We start from the raw sequence: 17,410 nt of genomic DNA, 5'->3' as shown, positions 1-17,410 counted from the left end.
CGCTGGTCGGGTCTCCTCAGAGTGCTTTCCTACCGGGGCAGGATGTTGGTCATTAACCAACTCGTGGCCTCCCTGCTCTGGTACAGATTGACCACATTGGTCCCATCAGCCACCTTTGCTGGGATCATCCAGAAGAAGTAGGTGGACTTCTGCTGGGGCAACGGAAAGCACTGGGTCTCTGCTGCGGTCCTGAGTTTCCCGATTGAGGAGGGCGGTCAGTCGCTGGTGTGCATTCGCACCCAGTTGGCGGTTCTCCGCCTCAGGACCTTGCAGAGATACCTGTACTCAAGGCGTCCTCCCAGGTGGCATGTGCTGGCGACGCACGTTTTCCAACGGGGCCGCTGTCTTCAAGGAGGTACGCGGATCCCAATGGTGGGCATCAGCCGAGCAATCCTGCTGGGAATGCTCGGCTTCAACCGGGACTTGCTGAGAGTCTGGAACCTGATTGCTGTCAACTGGGCCCCCCCTCCGCTAGCGGTGGGCAATGGCCCGAGCGTGAGTGCAGCTGGCCCTTGTCCCGCCCCGCTGGGTGTCGGGGGGTCCCGGGCGTGAGAGCGGCCAGCCCTTGTCCCGCCCCGCCGGGTGTTGGGGGGGCCTGAGCGTGAGTGCAGCTGGCCCTTGTCCTGCCCCGCCGGGTGTCGGGGGGTCCCGGGCGTGAGAGCGGCCAGCCCTTGTCCTGCCCCGCTGGGTGTCGGGGGGGCCTGAGCTTGAGAGCGGCCAGCCCTTGTCCTGCCCCGCTGGGTGTCGGGGGGGCCTGAGCGTGAGTGCAGCCGGCCCTTGTCCTGCCCCGCTGGGTGTCGGGGGGTCCCGGGCGTGAGAGCGGCCAGCCCTTGTCCCGCCCCGCCAGGTGTCGGGGAGCTCAAACGTGTGGAGTACTTGCGGCTGAGCAAACCCCCGATCAACCGGAAGTACTCGTCAGACCCAGGCGCCGTAATCCTTCCCGGGAGCTGGTCCCACACAACATGAGCTGCATTTTCTCGACACCCTTCATCTCCCTCCGAGACGCAGGGAGGCGTGTTCTGTACGGGCTCCTCCTCCACACCCTGCACTTCCTCGCCCTGGTCCACCGTCAGTTGCGGTCAGTGTTGCCTTCCGGTCACGAGGGGACCCCCCCAGTGGAGGTCCCTCTATGCAGGGATTCTCCCCCTCTACATCGGGGAGCTGGGGTGTGTTGTAATATATAAGACAAGGGGGATGTTGTGATATTGCTGGGACTACTTTGTGTATCCAAGAACTACTTTGTATGGCTGTGTATATAAGTGATGGGTGTGATTAGGCAGTCACTCTGGATCCAGGTGGCCTTGGAATAAACAGCCTGGAGTTAAGCTCCACCATGATAACATCTTAAACATGTGTACTCGTGGTCCTTCCAGAGTCACAACAAAGGTACAACAAGTACCGGACCACGAAGTACAACATGGTGGCAGCGGCTTGGTGTTTCGCCCAGGGAGGGAATGAAGCATGCCCGAGCAGAAAAGGTTAAAAAGAAGAAAAAAAAGAAGAAGAAAAAAAGCCCTGAAGGGAAACAAAACAAAAGAAAAGTTTCCAGCTCAGTACGGGACGTTTGGAGTGCATCCCGACAGGGCCAGTGTGAGTTGGAATAGTTACCTGCTCAGTAGTCGGCGCCGAGTTGCCGACGTGACGCTGCAAGCTGCTGAGGGCGGTGCGTGTAGGCCCACATCGCGCCCCAGCACCTGTGTAGGCCCGAGATTAGAAGCCTGCGACTGCTTCGCGGGGGAGAGACCGGGAGATCCGACACACGGAGATGTGCGGTGACCGGGGAAGACCGACACCCATGGAGGTGTGCGGCAACCGGAGGAGACCGGGAGACCCGACACCCACGGAGGTGTGCGGTGACCGGGGAAGACCGACACCCACGGAGGTGTGCGGCGACCGGGGGAGGCTGACACCCACAGAGGTGTGCGGCGACCGGGAGAGCCCTGGAGGAGACCAACACCCACGGAGGTGTGCGGCAACCGGGAGAGCACCGGAGGAGACCGACACCCACGGAGGTGTGCGGCGACTGGAGGGGGTCGGCGACCACAGGGACCGACCACCCGCGGAGGTGCGGCGGCCGGTGAGGCCGAGGCACTGCGTACTTACCCAGGCGCGTCGACCGGAGAGTCGGGAGGCCCTGGGCCCGAGGCAGCGGCAGCGCGTTCGAATTTGAGCGGCAGCTGCCGGGAGCGCCTGTGGGCGGGGCCGGGAGCACCTGTGGGTGGGGCCAGCGGCAGCGCGTTCAAAAAGTTGAACGGCAGCTGCCGGGGGGCACTTGTGGGCGGGGCCAGCGCACCGCGATTTACAGCAGTGCCAGCCCAGCAGTGGGAGCCCAGCAGTGCCAACCCAGCAGTGGGAGGCCAGCAGTGCCAGCCCAGCAGTGGGAACCCAGCAGTGCCAGCCCAGCAGTGCCAACCCAGCAGTGGGAGCCCAGCAGTGCCAACCCAGCAGTGGGAGCCCAGCAGTGCCAGCCCAGCAGTGGGAGTCCAGCAGTGCCAGCCCAGCAGTGGGAGCCCAGCAGTGCCAACCCAGCAGTGGGAGCCCAGCAGTGCCAACCCAGCAGTGAGAGCCCAGCAGTGGCAGGCAAATCATGGTGGTGGAGCATCTAGAGCCTACACTACGTTTGATCTACACAGCACGTCTTCTTGAGGGGAAGATATGGAACAAAATGAATATTTTGTGTTTAATGACCTGTGTAGTGATCTGTGTAATGAAAGCCGAATGTATTATATTTGATGCTTTTGTATAAATGTATATATCTGTGGAGTGACCACACGGAGTGAGTGACCACCCGGAGATGAGTGACCACCCGGAGATGAGTGACCACCCGGAGATGAGTGACCACCCGGAGATGAGTGAAATTCCGCAGAGGAGTGACCACCATGATGGCGAAAAAAGCAATTGTGTTTAATTGTGTTTAGTTGTGCTATTGGTTTTGTTTGCAAAAAGCAATGGTGTTTTGGTTTTGTTTGTTAAATATATTTTAGCCCACGAATGGTAAAGAAAACAATTTTATATAAGACAAGGGGGATGTTGTAATATATAAGACAAGGGGGATGTTGTGATATTGCTGGGACTACTTTGTGTATCCAAGAACTACTTTGTATGGCTGTGTATATAAGTGATGGGTGTGATTAGGCGGTCACTCTGGATGCAGGTGGCCACGGAATAAACAGCCTGGAGTTAAGCTCCACCATGATAACATCTTAAACATGTGTACTCGTGGTCCTTCCAGAGTCACAACAAAGGTACAACAAGTACCGGACCACGAAGTACAACAGGGTGGAGGGCACTGCACCAAGGAGTCCCTTGCAACCTGTGCCTCGCGCGGTTCACAGACTCGCCAGGTGCCTGCCATTTTTGCCTCTGTCCATTAGTACATCTGGGAGATTGTTTGTGTCTTCCTTAGTGAAGACAGATCCAAAGTACATGTTCATTATAAAGGAATGTGGAAATAAAACACTTTTTCGCATTTGTTCTACAATTGTACATTTTATGGCTGCAACAAAATGCTTTAGAACCTACATTATGAATTTTATGCTGCCGTCAGACAAACAGTTACTTAGTTTGATTGTGTAATTAAATTGTTTTAAAGAGATTTGAGTATACTTTTATTCCAACGATTTCAGCAACATGTTATTTCTGAGTTAAACCATGTTTGATAGCTTTAACTTTGTTACTAGCTGCTGAAGGAACCTCTACAATACTATGTCTCTACTGCAATGTGAGGGGTCATTATTGCTGAGGGTGATGTTGAAAGGTGGGTTATCCAAGCTTGTGCCCAACTTGTTGTCAATTCATTCGGAATCATTGGCTTGTCAGTTGCACATGTCCCACATCAGTAATTCTACTGAAAATCAATAATTGACACTCTGTATGGATGATTAGGTAAGCTGACATTATTGCAGGTTATTGAAGTTTCCTTACACCCAGAACAGTTTCTCAACCACCCCTTCCAGGTCTCAGACTGACGCAGAGTTCATTCCCAGAAGAGCCAGTGATCTCCTGACTCTGACCCTTCATGATATGTATCTGGACAATACCCCTACCTTTTCCTGATCATTATGTATTATTATGAACTTTGTAGGAAAATAACTGCAGATGCTGGTACAAATCGAAGGTATCACAAAATGTTGGAGTAACTCAGCAGGTCAGGCAGCATCTCAGGAGAGAAGGAATGGGTGACGTTTCGGGTCGAGGCCCTTCTTCAGTCTGAAGAACTCATTATGAACTCATTATGAACTCTGTAAGTTTAGAGTTTGGAGATATAGTGTGGAAACAGGCCCTTCGGCCCACCGAGTCCATGCCAACCAACCAACAATCATCCATACACAAATTCTATACTACATATGTGGGACGATTTACAGAAGCCAATTAACCTGTACAAACCTGTACGTCTTTGGGATGTATGAGAAAACCAGAGCACCCTAAGAACACCCATCCGGTCACAGGGAGAACGTACATCCAGACAGCAGCCTTAGTCAGGATGGAACCCGGGTCTCTGGTGCTGTAAGCAGATTTGGGCCCCATACGTGAGGAAGGATGTGCTGGCTCTGGAGAGGGTCCACAGAAGGTTTACAAGAATGATTCCAGGAATGAGTGGGTTAGCATGTGATGTGCGCTTGACAGCACTGGGCCTCTACTCGCTGGAGTTTAGAGAGTTGTGGGGTGACCTTATTGAAACTACAGAATAATGAAAGGCATAGATAGAGTGGATGTGGAAAGGATGTTTCCACTGGTGAGAGAGTCTAGGACCAGAGGTGATAGCCTCAGAATTAAAGGGCATTCTTTTAGAAAGGAAGTGAGGAGTAAAGAAACCTTCTTACGTCAGAGGGTAGTTAATCTGTGGAACTCATCGCCACAGAGGGCTGTGGAGGCCAAGTCAGTGTATATTTTTAAGGCAGAGATAGGCAATTTTTTGATTAGAAAGGGTGTCAAGGGTTATGGAGAGAAGGCAGGAAAATGGGATTAGGAGGCAGAGATCAGCCATGATTGAATGGTGGAGTAGACTTGACGAGCCGAATGGCCTAATTCTACTCATTTAACTTGTGAACTTGTAAGGTAGCAATTCTACCACTAAGCCATTGTACCACCCTGATGAACACACGCCAAACATAAATAGGAGACCTAACCACCCACACTCCCAATCTTTTCCCTAAGAATCTGACAGCCAGAAATCATGTACCTTCGCAAAATCTCACGGCCAAAGGGCTCCTGTCACTCGGTAGTCCCAGTACATCGCAAAAATTCAGCAGAGAATAAATCGCTGACACAAAGGGCAAGCCACTCACGGACACAAAGGATTGGTATTGGTAGGAAAGGTTTAGAGGAATATGGGCCATATGCGGGCAAATGAAATTAGCTTAGAAGCGGCATCTTGGGCAGCATGTACGAGTAGGACTAAAGGGCCTGTTTCTGTGCTGTATGACTCTCTGATGATAATTCCTTACTCCCAGCAGTGTGGAACAGGCAAGCAGAAGAGAAACCAGCAAAAAAATGTTCAAAGGATTGCCAGCTTGACATGTAACATGTTCCTTCACCAACCTGGGCACCATCCAACCTGTTAAAGAAGGTAAATATCATGAGTTACGACAGTGACCGATAGTTGGCAGGTCAAACAATCTGGTGATTTCACTGAATAGTGGAACAGGTTCAAATAGCCAAATGACTAATCCTATTCTTATGTGTTGCAGTAAATTGGTATTTCTAAAATTCCATAATCTAAGATTTTCGAACCAGAGCCAGAAAGTTCACAAGGTAATTTGAGTAGGTGTTTCCACTTAAGATGACTGAAATGGCATTTTCAAATAATACCAGATATCTGCAAAAGAAATTCTTAATGCTTGAATAAAATATCTTTTCAATTCCAACTCCTAATCATCAAACAGAGGAAAATGTTGAATTCAATAGTTAAAGATTTAGTTTGGTAGATAAAATGATTGACTGAATAAATGCAATAGGAGTTTTTAAAGTTAATTCTTTAAAACTATATTATTTAATACGGCTTGACTTGTTTGACAATAGCTTCAAAACTACTTTAATTTCCCTTAGATTTTGCAAATATTTGTAGGCATCAAGTTAGAACACATTCATTTCATTACATTCAACCACATGATTAAGAATTTTCAGCTTTTATTTGGGATTTAGTATTTAATTGGATGATACAAATCCCTTTTTCTGCAGCAGAATATTTGAGCTTCCTTCCTTCACAAATAATCAACCACAATGAAAGCTTTGTGCATTTATAAGGTTTTTATTGAATAATATAATTTGTTAAGAGAATTGTTCTGGTAGGAATCTGTCTATATGTGGTGAAGCTACAGTTTTAATTTAGAGATACAGCATGAATTGGCCCTTTGGCCCAATGAGCTAATGGCATGTTGACCTTCATGACAAGAGGAGTTAAGTATAGGAGCAAAGAGGTCCTTCTGCAGTTGCACAGGGCCCTAGTGAGACCGCACCTGGAGTGCTGTGTGCAGTTTTGGTCTCCAAATTTGAGGAAGGACATTCTTGCTATTGAGGGAGTGCAGCGTTGGTTCACTAGGTTAATTCCCGGAATGGCGGGACTTTCGTATGTTGAAAGACTGGAGCGACTGGGCCTGTATACACTGGAATTTAGAAGGATGAGAGGGGATCTTATTGAAACATATAAGATTATTAAGGGATTGGACAAGCTAGAGGCTGGTAACATGTTCCCAATGTTGGGGGAGTCCAGAACCAGGGGCCACAGTTTAAGAATAAGGGGTAGGCCATTTAGAACGGAAATAAGGAAAAACTTTTTCACTCAGAGGGTTGTGAACCTGTGGAATTCTCTGCCTCAGAAGGCAGTGGAGGCCAATTCTCTGAATGCATTCAAGAGAGAGCTAGATAGAGCTCTTAAGGACAGTGGAGTCAGGGGGTATGGGAAGAGGGCAGGAATGGGGTGCTGATTGTGAAACATCACCCATGATCACATTGAATGGCGGTGCTGGCTCGAAGGGCCGAATGGCCTACTCCTGCAACTATTGTCTATTGCCCATTGTCTATTGAGTCCACCCGATGATTGATCACCCTCTTACGTTCGTTCTATGTTATCCCACTTTCTCATCCAATCCATTCACTCTCGGAACAATTTACAAAGGCCAATTAACCATCAATCCCGCTCGTCTTTGGGATGCAGGAGGAAATTGGAGCACCCTGCAAAACCCATGTGGTCACAGGGAGAATGTGCGAATACCACGCTGTGAGGCAACAGTTCTACCCACTGCAACACTGCGCTGGCCTAACCGTAAGCCTGTGCCACCCCATATAACATTCCATTAAGACCATCTGGGTGGTTGTTCAGCACATCAAAAGAATGTTTGCTTTTTAGCATTAATCCTACATCTGAAAAAATTGCAGCGGGTTTACATTTTTCACATTGCAATCGAGAGTGTTTTGTGAAATTTTCCCACATGAAATGAAACACCCGTCAGCGAACTAATTAATAACAGTCAATCTTTTATATGTTTCAGGCATTGCTCACTGTGAAGCATTGCACTGGCTATTATCTGTAACTAAATCCATCAACAAAGAGAGCATTATTAATATAAAGAGATGAACCATGGACATCCATGGCAAAAATAGTGGTAGGAATGGCAGTTTAAAAAGAGAGGACGACCGTTGGCTGAAAGTAAGTGAGTGGCAATTACAGTGTAATAAGTCAGTTAGAAGAGAATACGTGGATTGGTTGATCATTTAAGTGAGAAGTCTGGTAAATTGGACAATCAGGCAATTTAATTGGTGATATAAGCAAGACTTGCAAAAGGGTGCAGCCCTGTTCGGGTGCTGCCCAGTGAGCACAGTGCCCAGTGAGCACAGTGCCCAGTGAGCACAGTGCCCAGTGAGCACAGTGCCCAGTGAGCACAGTGCCCAGTGAGCACAGTGCCCAGTGAGCACAGTGCCCAGTGAGCACAGTGCCCAGTGAGCACAGTGCCCAGTGAGCACAGTGCCCAGTGAGCACAGTGCCCAGTGAGCACAGTGCCCAGTGAGCACAGTGCCCAGTGAGCACAGTGCCCAGTGAGCACAGTGCCCAGTGAGCACAGTGCCCAGTGAGCACAGTGCCCAGTGAGCACAGTGCCCAGTGAGCACAGTGCCCAGTGAGCACAGTGCCCAGTGAGCACAGTGCCCAGTGAGCACAGTGCCCAGTGAGCACAGTGCCCAGTGAGCACAGTGCCCAGTGAGCACAGTGCCCAGTGAGCACAGTGCCCAGTGAGCACAGTGCCCAGTGAGCACAGTGCCCAGTGAGCACAGTGCCCAGTGAGCACAGTGCCCAGTGAGCACAGTGCCCAGTGAGCACAGTGCCCAGTGAGCACAGTGCCCAGTGAGCACAGTGCCCAGTGAGCACAGTGCCCAGTGAGCACAGTGCCCAGTGAGCACAGTGCCCAGTGAGCACAGTGAGCACAGTGCCCAGTGAGCACAGTGCCCAGTGAGCACAGTGCCCAGTGAGCACAGTGCCCAGTGAGCACAGTGCCCAGTGAGCACAGTGCCCAGTGAGCACAGTGCCCAGTGAGCACAGTGCCCAGTGAGCACAGTGCCCAGTGAGCACAGTGCCCAGTGAGCACAGTGCCCAGTGAGCACAGTGCCCAGTGAGCACAGTGCCCAGTGAGCACAGTGCCCAGTGAGCACAGTGCCCAGTGAGCACAGTGCCCAGTGAGCACAGTGCCCAGTGAGCACAGTGCCCAGTGAGCACAGTGCCCAGTGAGCACAGTGCCCAGTGAGCACAGTGCCCAGTGAGCACAGTGCCCAGTGAGCACAGTGCCCAGTGAGCACAGTGCCCAGTGAGCACAGTGCCCAGTGAGCACAGTGCCCAGTGAGCACAGTGCCCAGTGAGCACAGTGCCCAGTGAGCACAGTGCCCAGTGAGCACAGTGCCCAGTGAGCACAGTGCCCAGTGAGCACAGTGCCCAGTGAGCACAGTGCCCAGTGAGCACAGTGCCCAGTGAGCACAGTGCCCAGTGAGCACAGTGCCCAGTGAGCACAGTGCGAGTCTTTGGCGAGGAGGCTGAGGTGAGGAGGTTACAATTGTTTTACGCCTGAACTGTTGATAGACACAAAGTAATGGCGGAAAAGTTGGTGCAGTGTGTTTCCTGCAGGATGTGGGAAGATAGGGACGTCGCTGGAGCTTCTGGGAGCTACACCTGCAAGAACTGTGTCCAGGTGCAGCTCCTGAATGGACGTGTGGTGGAGTTGGAGAGGCAGTTGGATGACCTCAGGGCCATCCGGGAATGCGAGAGTTTCCTCGTCAGAACCTATTGTGAGGCTGTCACGCCAAGGGTCCAGGTCCAGCGAAGGTGGGAGACTGTTTCAGGGGGGAGTGGACGTGGACTACAGGAGACCCCAGTGTCTGTGCCTATTGCAAATAGGTATACCCTCTTGGGAACTGTCGGGGCAGAAGACGTTTCCAGTCCGAGTGGCGGACCTGTTGGCAAGATACTCGACAGGGGAGACCGAAGTCAGGAAGAGCCGTAGTGGTCGGTGACTCCATCGTCCGAGGGACGGACAGAAGATTCTGTGGCAGCAGGAGGGACTTGAGGATGGTCTGTTGCCTCCCTGGTGCCAGGGTTCAGCACATCACGGACCGGCTTCAGAAAATCCTAGTGAGGGAAGGTGATCTACCTGAAGTCGTTGTGCACGTGGGCACGAATGATGTCGGGCGGAAGAGGAAGGAGGTGCTACAGCGGGAGTTTAGAGAGTTGGGAAAAAGACTGAGAAGTAGGACGTCGAAGGTGGTTATCTCTGGACTGCTACCGGTACCTCGTGCTGGTGAGGTCAGGAACAGAGAGATAGAGGGTATGAATTTATGGCTGACGGGCTGGTGCAGAGAGCAGGGATTTAGATTTCTGGACCACTGGGATCTCTTCTGGGCAAGGGTTGACTTGTACAAAAGGGATGGGTTACATCTTAACAGCAGGGGGACAAACATTCTGGCAGGCAGGTTTGCTAGTGCGACACCTATGGCTTTAAACTAAGTAGTGGGGGGGAGGGGTTAACAAATTGTGAATATGAAGATGAGGTTAAAGGGAATACAGGAGATATTGCAGAAGACTCTCGGAAGAATGGGAACAGAAGTTCTAGAGGGGAAAAGAGATTAAGGGCAGGGCCATTTGTGACTGATGTGAGAGGGGAGGTAAATACAGAAGTTAAAGTGTTGTACTTAAATGCGCGTAGTATAAAAAATAAAGTGGATGAGCTTGAGGCTCAGTTAGTCATGGGCAAGTATGATGTTGTAGGGATCACTGAGACATGGCTACAAGAGGACCAGGGCTGGGTACTGAATATTCAGGGGTACACAACGTATAGAAAAGACAGACAGGTGGGCAGAGGGGGTGCTGGTAAGGAATGATATTCATTCCCTTGCAAGAGGTGACATAGAATCAGGAGATGTTGAATCAGTATGGATAGAAATGAGGAATTGTAAGGGTAAAAAGACCCTAATGGGAGTTATCTATAGGCCCCCAAACAGTAGCCTCGACATAGGGTGCAAGTTGAATCAGGAGATAAAATTGGCGTGTCATAAATGTAATGCTACGGTGGTTATGGGAGATTTCAACATGCAGGTAGACTGGGAAAATCAGGTTGGAAATGGACCCCAGGAAAGAGAGTTTGTAGAGTGCCTTCGAGATGGATTCTTAGAACAGCTTGTACTGGAGCCTACCAGGGAGAAGGCAATTCTGGATTTAGTGTTGTGTAATGATCCTGATCTGATAAGGGGACTAGAGGTAAAAGGGCCATTAGGAGGCAGTGATCACAACATGATAAGTTTTACTCTGTAAATGGAAAGGCAGAAGGGAAAATCGGAAGTGTCAGTATTACAGTATAGCAAAGGGGATTACAGAGGCATGAGGCAGGAGCTGGCCAAAATTGACTGGAAGGAGGCCCTAGCAGGGAAGACGGTAGAACAGCAATGGCAGGTATTCCTGGGAATAATGCAGAGGTTGCAGGATCAATTTATCCCAAAGAGGCGGAAAGACTCTAAGGGGAGTAAGAGACACCTGTGGCTGACAAGGGAAGTCAAGGACAGCATAAAAATTAAGGAGAGGAAGTATAACATAGCAAAGAAGAGTGGGAAGACAGAGGATTGGGACTCTTTTAAAGAGCAACAAAAGTTAACTAAAAAGGCAATACGGGGAGAAAAGATGAGGTACGAGGGTAAACTAGCCAATAATATAAAGGAGGATAGCAAAAGTTTTTTTAGGTACGTGAAGAGGAAAAAAATAGTCAAGGCAAATGTGGGTCCCTTGAAGACAGAAGCAGGGGGATTTATTATGGGGAACAAAGAAATGGCAGACGAGTTAAACCGTTACTTTGGATCTGTCTTCACTGAGGAAGATACACACAATCTCCCAAATATTCTAGGGGCCGGAGAACCTAGGGTGATGGAGGAACTGAAGGAAATCCACATTAGGCAGGAAATGGTTTTGGGTAGACTGATGGGACTGAAGGCTGATAAATCCCCAGGGCCTGATGGTCTGCATCCCAGGGTACTTAAGGAGGTGGCTCTAGAAATAGTGGAAGCATTGGAGATCATTTTTCAATGTTCTATAGATTCAGGATCAGTTCCTGTGAATTGGATGATAGCAAATGTTATCCCACTTTTTAAGAAAGGAGGGAGAGAGAAAACGGGTAATTATAGACCAGTTAGTCTGACATCAGTGGTGGGGAAGATGCTGGAGTCAATTATAAAAGACGAAATAGCTGAGCATTTGGATAGCAGTAACAGGATCATTCCGAGTCAGCATGGATTTATGAAGGGGAAATCATGCTTGACAAATCTACTGGAATTTTTTGAGGATGTAACTAGGAAAATTTGCAGGGGAGAGTCAGTGGATGTGGTGTACCTCGACTTTCAGAAAGCCTTCGACAAGGTCCCACATAGGAGATTAGTGGGCAAAATTAGAGCACATGGTATTGGGGGTAGGGTACTGACTTGGATAGAAAATTGGTTGACAGACAGAAAGCAAAGAGTGGGGATAAATGGGTCCCTTTCGGAATGGCAGGCAGTGACCAGTGGGGTACCGCAAGGTTCGGTGCTGGGACCACAGCTATTTACGATATACATTAATGACTTAGATGAAGGGATTAAAAGTACCATTAGCAAATTTGCAGATGATACTAAGCTGGGGGGTAGTGTGAATTGTGAGGAAGATGCAATAAGGCTGCAGGGTGACTTGGACAGGTTGTGTGAGTGGGCGGATACATGGCAAATGCAGTTTAATGTAGATAAGTGTGAGGTTATTCACTTTGGAAGTAAGAATAGAAAGGCAGATTATTATCTGAATGGTGTCAAGTTAGGAAGAGGGGATGTTCAACGAGATCTGGGTGTCCTAGTGCATCAGTCACTGAAAGGAAGCATGCAGGTACAGCAGGCAGTGAAGAAAGCCAATGGAATGTTGGCCTTCATAACAAGAGGAGTTGGGTATAGGAGCAAAGAGGTCCTTCTACAGTTGTACCGGACCCTGGTGAGACCGCACCTGGAGTACTGTGTGCAGTTTTGGTCTCCAAATTTGAGGAAGGATATTCTTGCTATTGAGGGCGTGCAGCGTAGGTTCACTAGGTTAATTCCCGGAATGGCGGGACTGTCGTATGTTGAAAGGCTGGAGCAATTAGGCTTGTATACACTGGAATTTAGAAGGATGAGGGGGGATCTTATTGAAACATATAAGATAATTAGGGGATTGGACACATTAGAGGCAGGAAACATGTTCCCAATGTTGGGGGAGTCCAGAACAAGGGGCCACAGTTTAAGAATAAGGGGTAGGCCATTTAGAACGGAGATGAGGAAGAACTTTTTCAGTCAGAGAGTGGTGAAGGTGTGGAATTCTCTGCCTCAGAAGGCAGTGGAGGCCAGTTCGTTGGATGCTTTCAAGAGAGAGCTGGATAGAGCTCTTAAGGATAGCGGAGTGAGGGGGTATGGGGAGAAGGCAGGAACGGGGTACTGATTGAGAGTGATCAGCCATGATCGCATTGAATGGCGGTGCTGGCTCGAAGGGCTGAATGGCCTACTCCTGCACCTATTGTCTATTGTCTATTGTCTATAAAAGGTATACTTCTATTCTGGAACTACTTCAAGCAGGTCAAATGATGATCAGAGCTACCCTATAAATTTATTATAGGGTTGAGCGATTTTTATTTTGGTCATCGTTCTTCCAACATCCCAGCATCTACAAATAAGGATACTCAGTGATAAGTCTAACAAAATTCCAACCTTCCTTTTTCAGCACATTTATACTGAAACTAGAACAAAATAATACAACAATAATGTGAGGAGTAATCAGAAATAAAGCTGTTCAGCCACCACAATATAACAATCACCTGAAAGTAATCCAGCTTTCCGAAGCAGAGTGCAATGAATAGCCACAATTACAGGTGATTTTCGTGCAAGCAACCAAAGATAAATTTGTATCCCAGTGTGTTGTCAGTGATGTTGCTTGAGAGATGAATGTTAAGTGAGGTGAGTGGGGAGAAATGTTCTGCTATTTGAAACCGCACCATGGGAACTAATACAACAGCCTGAGAGAATAGGCAGCTTTATTTCAACATATTGTTCAGAAGATAACAGTTTTCTATCTTATCATCAATGAGGTCAAGATTTTTTTGTCCCTTGACCTTCAATGACCACCTTAAATTTGTATCTTTTTGTTGACCAAAAGAAGCAATCTATCTGAGTTACTTTATCAGATTGTTTAGTATTCTGATAATCTCAATCAAACTGCCCATAGATCTCAGCACCTTGGACATAGACCTTCTTGTGAAACAAAATCCAATTTCTTCAAAGTCTTTTATCAAACTGCACAAATATAACAAAATCTACGATGTCGACTTTCCAATGTGCCTACATGCTACCTACAGCTCTGTATCTCTAAACTAAACTGACCCGGAAACGGCACCTATCTATGTCTTCCAGAGATACCGCCTGACCCGCAGAGTTATTCCTGTATTTTGTGCTCAGTCGGGTGGCATGATATCACAGCGGTAGAATTACTGCCTTACAGCATCAGAGACCTGGGTTGGATCCTGACTCCGGGTGCTGTCTGTACGGAGTTTGCACCTTCTCCCCTTGACAAAGTGGGTTTTCCTTGGGTGCTCCGGTTTCCCCCCACATTCCAAAGACGTACAGGTTTGTAGGTTAATTGGCTTCGGTAAAAATTGTAAATTGTCCCTAGTGTGTAGGATAGTGCTAGTGTATGGGGATAGGTGGTCAGCGTGGACTCAGTGGGCTGAAGGGCCTGTTTCTACATTGCATCTCTAAGCTACACTACATTTTGCATGACCTGCGAATACATTCTAAATATGTGAATGGTTTCTGTCTCTTTTCTTCCTCTCCACTTTCAAGGGTGTGACTCTCATTGGGCCCATTACACATTTACTAAACATAGCACAAAAAGTAAGGAAATTTGTGTTTGGTAGATTATTTCTTTGTTGTAACAATGCTTCTTGGCAATAAATCTTATACCGTTGGAAAGCCTGTTTATTTCCCTTTTAAATGGTGCCACATTTGTAAGGAACATGCATTTGTGGGATGAGCAGCAGAGCTGAGTATATGGGTTGCGCCCATGAAAAATTTGCCAAATCTTCTCTGCCAATGCCAAACAAGCTTATTCTGCTGTTGCTATTGACTCTTGTTTTGAGCTTCTGGTACCCCCAGGTGCTGACAATCAGGTGCCTGATTGGCACCTGATTGGCAGCATCTGTGAGCATGGGCCCTGCTACAGTGGTCAGTAGGTGTCTGCTCCAAGAATCGGCATGCCACGTTTGACTGATCTGGATAGGGCCCGTGCGATAGGGCAACTTCAAGCTGGTGTTCCGCAAAACCAAGTTGCGGCATTATTTGGAGTGAGCCCTAGTACCATCTCCAAAGTGAAGGCCAAGTTCCATATAACGGGGGATGTCAGAGACAGGCCGCGAAGTGGGCGTCCCAAGAAGACGACACCCGAAGAAGACCGTTTCCTCACCCTGTCAGCACTTAGGAACCGTAGGCTATCTTCTACAGATTTGCAGTCAAGGTTTGCAGGACGATATGGCCGACGGCTCTCTGCCCAGACAATTCGGAACAGACTGCACGCAGCCGATCTCCGGTCTCATAGGGCTGCCAGGAGGCCTGCCATGACTGCCCTTCACCATCAGGCCCGTTTGCGCTGGTGTCGGCACCACGTGCACTGGAACCTGAACATGTGGAGGAACGTTATGTTCAGCGATGAGTCCAGATTCTGCCTACGGCAGTTAGATCATAGGGTCAAAGTGTGGAGAAGACGCGGAGAACGCTATGCTGATTGCTGCACCGATAGAGTAACATCTTTTGGTGGAGGCAGTGTGATGGTGTGGGGCGGCATCTCCCTCACTGGAAAAACGAGGCTTGTCATCATTGGAGGCAATCTCAATGCAGAGAGATATCGAGATGAGATTCTGCAACCAGTGGCAATCCCATATCTCCACAGTCTGGGACCGAACTCTATCCTCCAAGATGACAATGCTCGCCCCCACAGAGCAGGGTTTCTCAGAGACTACCTCCAGAATTTGGGAGTGGAGAGGATGGAATGGCCTGCCAGCAGTCCTGACCTCAACCCCATTGAACACTTGTGGGATCAGCTTGGGCGTGCTGTTCGTGCCAGAGTGACCAACACAACTACGTTGGCTGACTTGCGACAAATGCTGGTTGAAGAATGGGATGCCATCCAACAACAGTGTGTGACCAGGCTGGTGACCAGCATGAGGAGGAGGTGCCAGGCTGTTGTGGCTGTGTATGGTTCTTCCACACGCTACTGAGGCTCCTGTTTATTAAATGAATAAATTGTTAAATTGCCAATATGTCTTGTTTCTTCAGACTTCAATCATCCAATCCACCAAACAACACCGAACAAGAGTCAATGGCAGAATAAGCTGTTTGGCATTGGCAGAGAAGATTTGCCAGATTTTTCATGGGCGCAACCCACATACTCAGCTCTGCTGCTCATCTCACAAATGCATGTTCCTTACAAATGTGGCACCATTTAAAAGGGAAATAAACAGGCTTTCCAACGGTATAAGATTTATTGCCAAGAAGCATTGTTACAACAAAGAAATAATCTACCAAACACAAATTTCCTTACTTTTTGTGCTATGTTTTATTTGGTTGGATTAGGTGCTCCATGTGCGCGAGAGGTCAGTAAAGGTGTGCCGGGCTGGCAGGTGGTCATGTGGAAATCCATTGCAAGATCAATCTACAGAATAGCTCACCCACATACGATACAATACGATACGATACGATACAACGATAAATCTTTATTCATCCCTGGAGGGAAATTGGTCTGCCAAAAGTCACCACACAAGGTACACAAAAACGTGAAATTAAAAGTGAACAAAAAGAAAGAGACAAGTGACTGTTGGTTAGCTGACGTGTGCACATCGCCTTAACCGGAACGAACAAACAAACAAACAGACGCAGGCTTATTCCCTGGGCCGAGGATTCGAAACAAGAGTGCCCCGCCACACTGGGTCCCCCTTTGTTCTCCTACCGTCCCTCACGACGGTTCCCCCACGCTGGGTCCCCATTGTTCTTCACGGCAGTCCCCATTGTCTTCCCCTCCCCCCCTCACGCTCATCGACCGCTGATCACGGGTCGATCGTGAGGCTCCTGCCGCCACCAAGCCCGTTGCGGCCGAAGCTCATGCTGCCACCGAGGCCCTACCGCCACCTATGTCATGGCTGCTGAGGCTACCGCTGCCGCCTCCAGGTCTTCCTTGGTCTAGACAGGCCTCGCTGTCCGGCTTCTCCGCGGTCCCCTAGGAGGCCTATGGCATGCGTTGGGCCTACCGGGTTGGTAGGCCGGTCGGTCGGTGGCACGGTTGTTCGGTGGGTGGATCAGATCCACACGGCTCTCCGGGACACTCCCGCCGCGCGCGCGGCTCCCCGGGACACTCCCGCAAACCTCATGCAGTCCTTCAATGTTGACTAACGAGTGAGGATAAGCTGACGGAGCAGCAACTGGCCAGATTTTATTTGCCCCATTATTGATGGAAATATCATGCAAAACAGCAGCAACTATTCCCAGTACCCTGGATGATATTATGTCCCAATTAATATCACCAAAAATAACATATAACCTGTTCACAATATCAGACTTGAGGAAGGGTTATTGCTTTGAGCAAATTGTCCCTGTATTAAACAGTGGCTTCATTTCAAAGGTACTTAGTTGGCTGTGTGACATTTTGATACATTCAAGTTACTAAAAGCACTTTACAACTGCAGATCCACTTCTTCCTCGTATGACTTGTCTTACTCTGGCATCACAATTTGCAACACTTTAACAGTTTGTCTCACACCTTCTGCTTTTATCTCTGGCCTTTGTTCCTACCATCTGCCTATCACCCCCCCCCCCCCCCCCCCCCCCCCCCCCCCCGTTCACTATTACCTGCCAG

This window comes from Rhinoraja longicauda, chromosome 4 (assembly GCF_053455715.1).
Source record: "Rhinoraja longicauda isolate Sanriku21f chromosome 4, sRhiLon1.1, whole genome shotgun sequence".
Lineage (NCBI taxonomy): Eukaryota > Metazoa > Chordata > Chondrichthyes > Rajiformes > Arhynchobatidae > Rhinoraja > Rhinoraja longicauda.
This window is presented reverse-complemented; position numbering follows the sequence as displayed.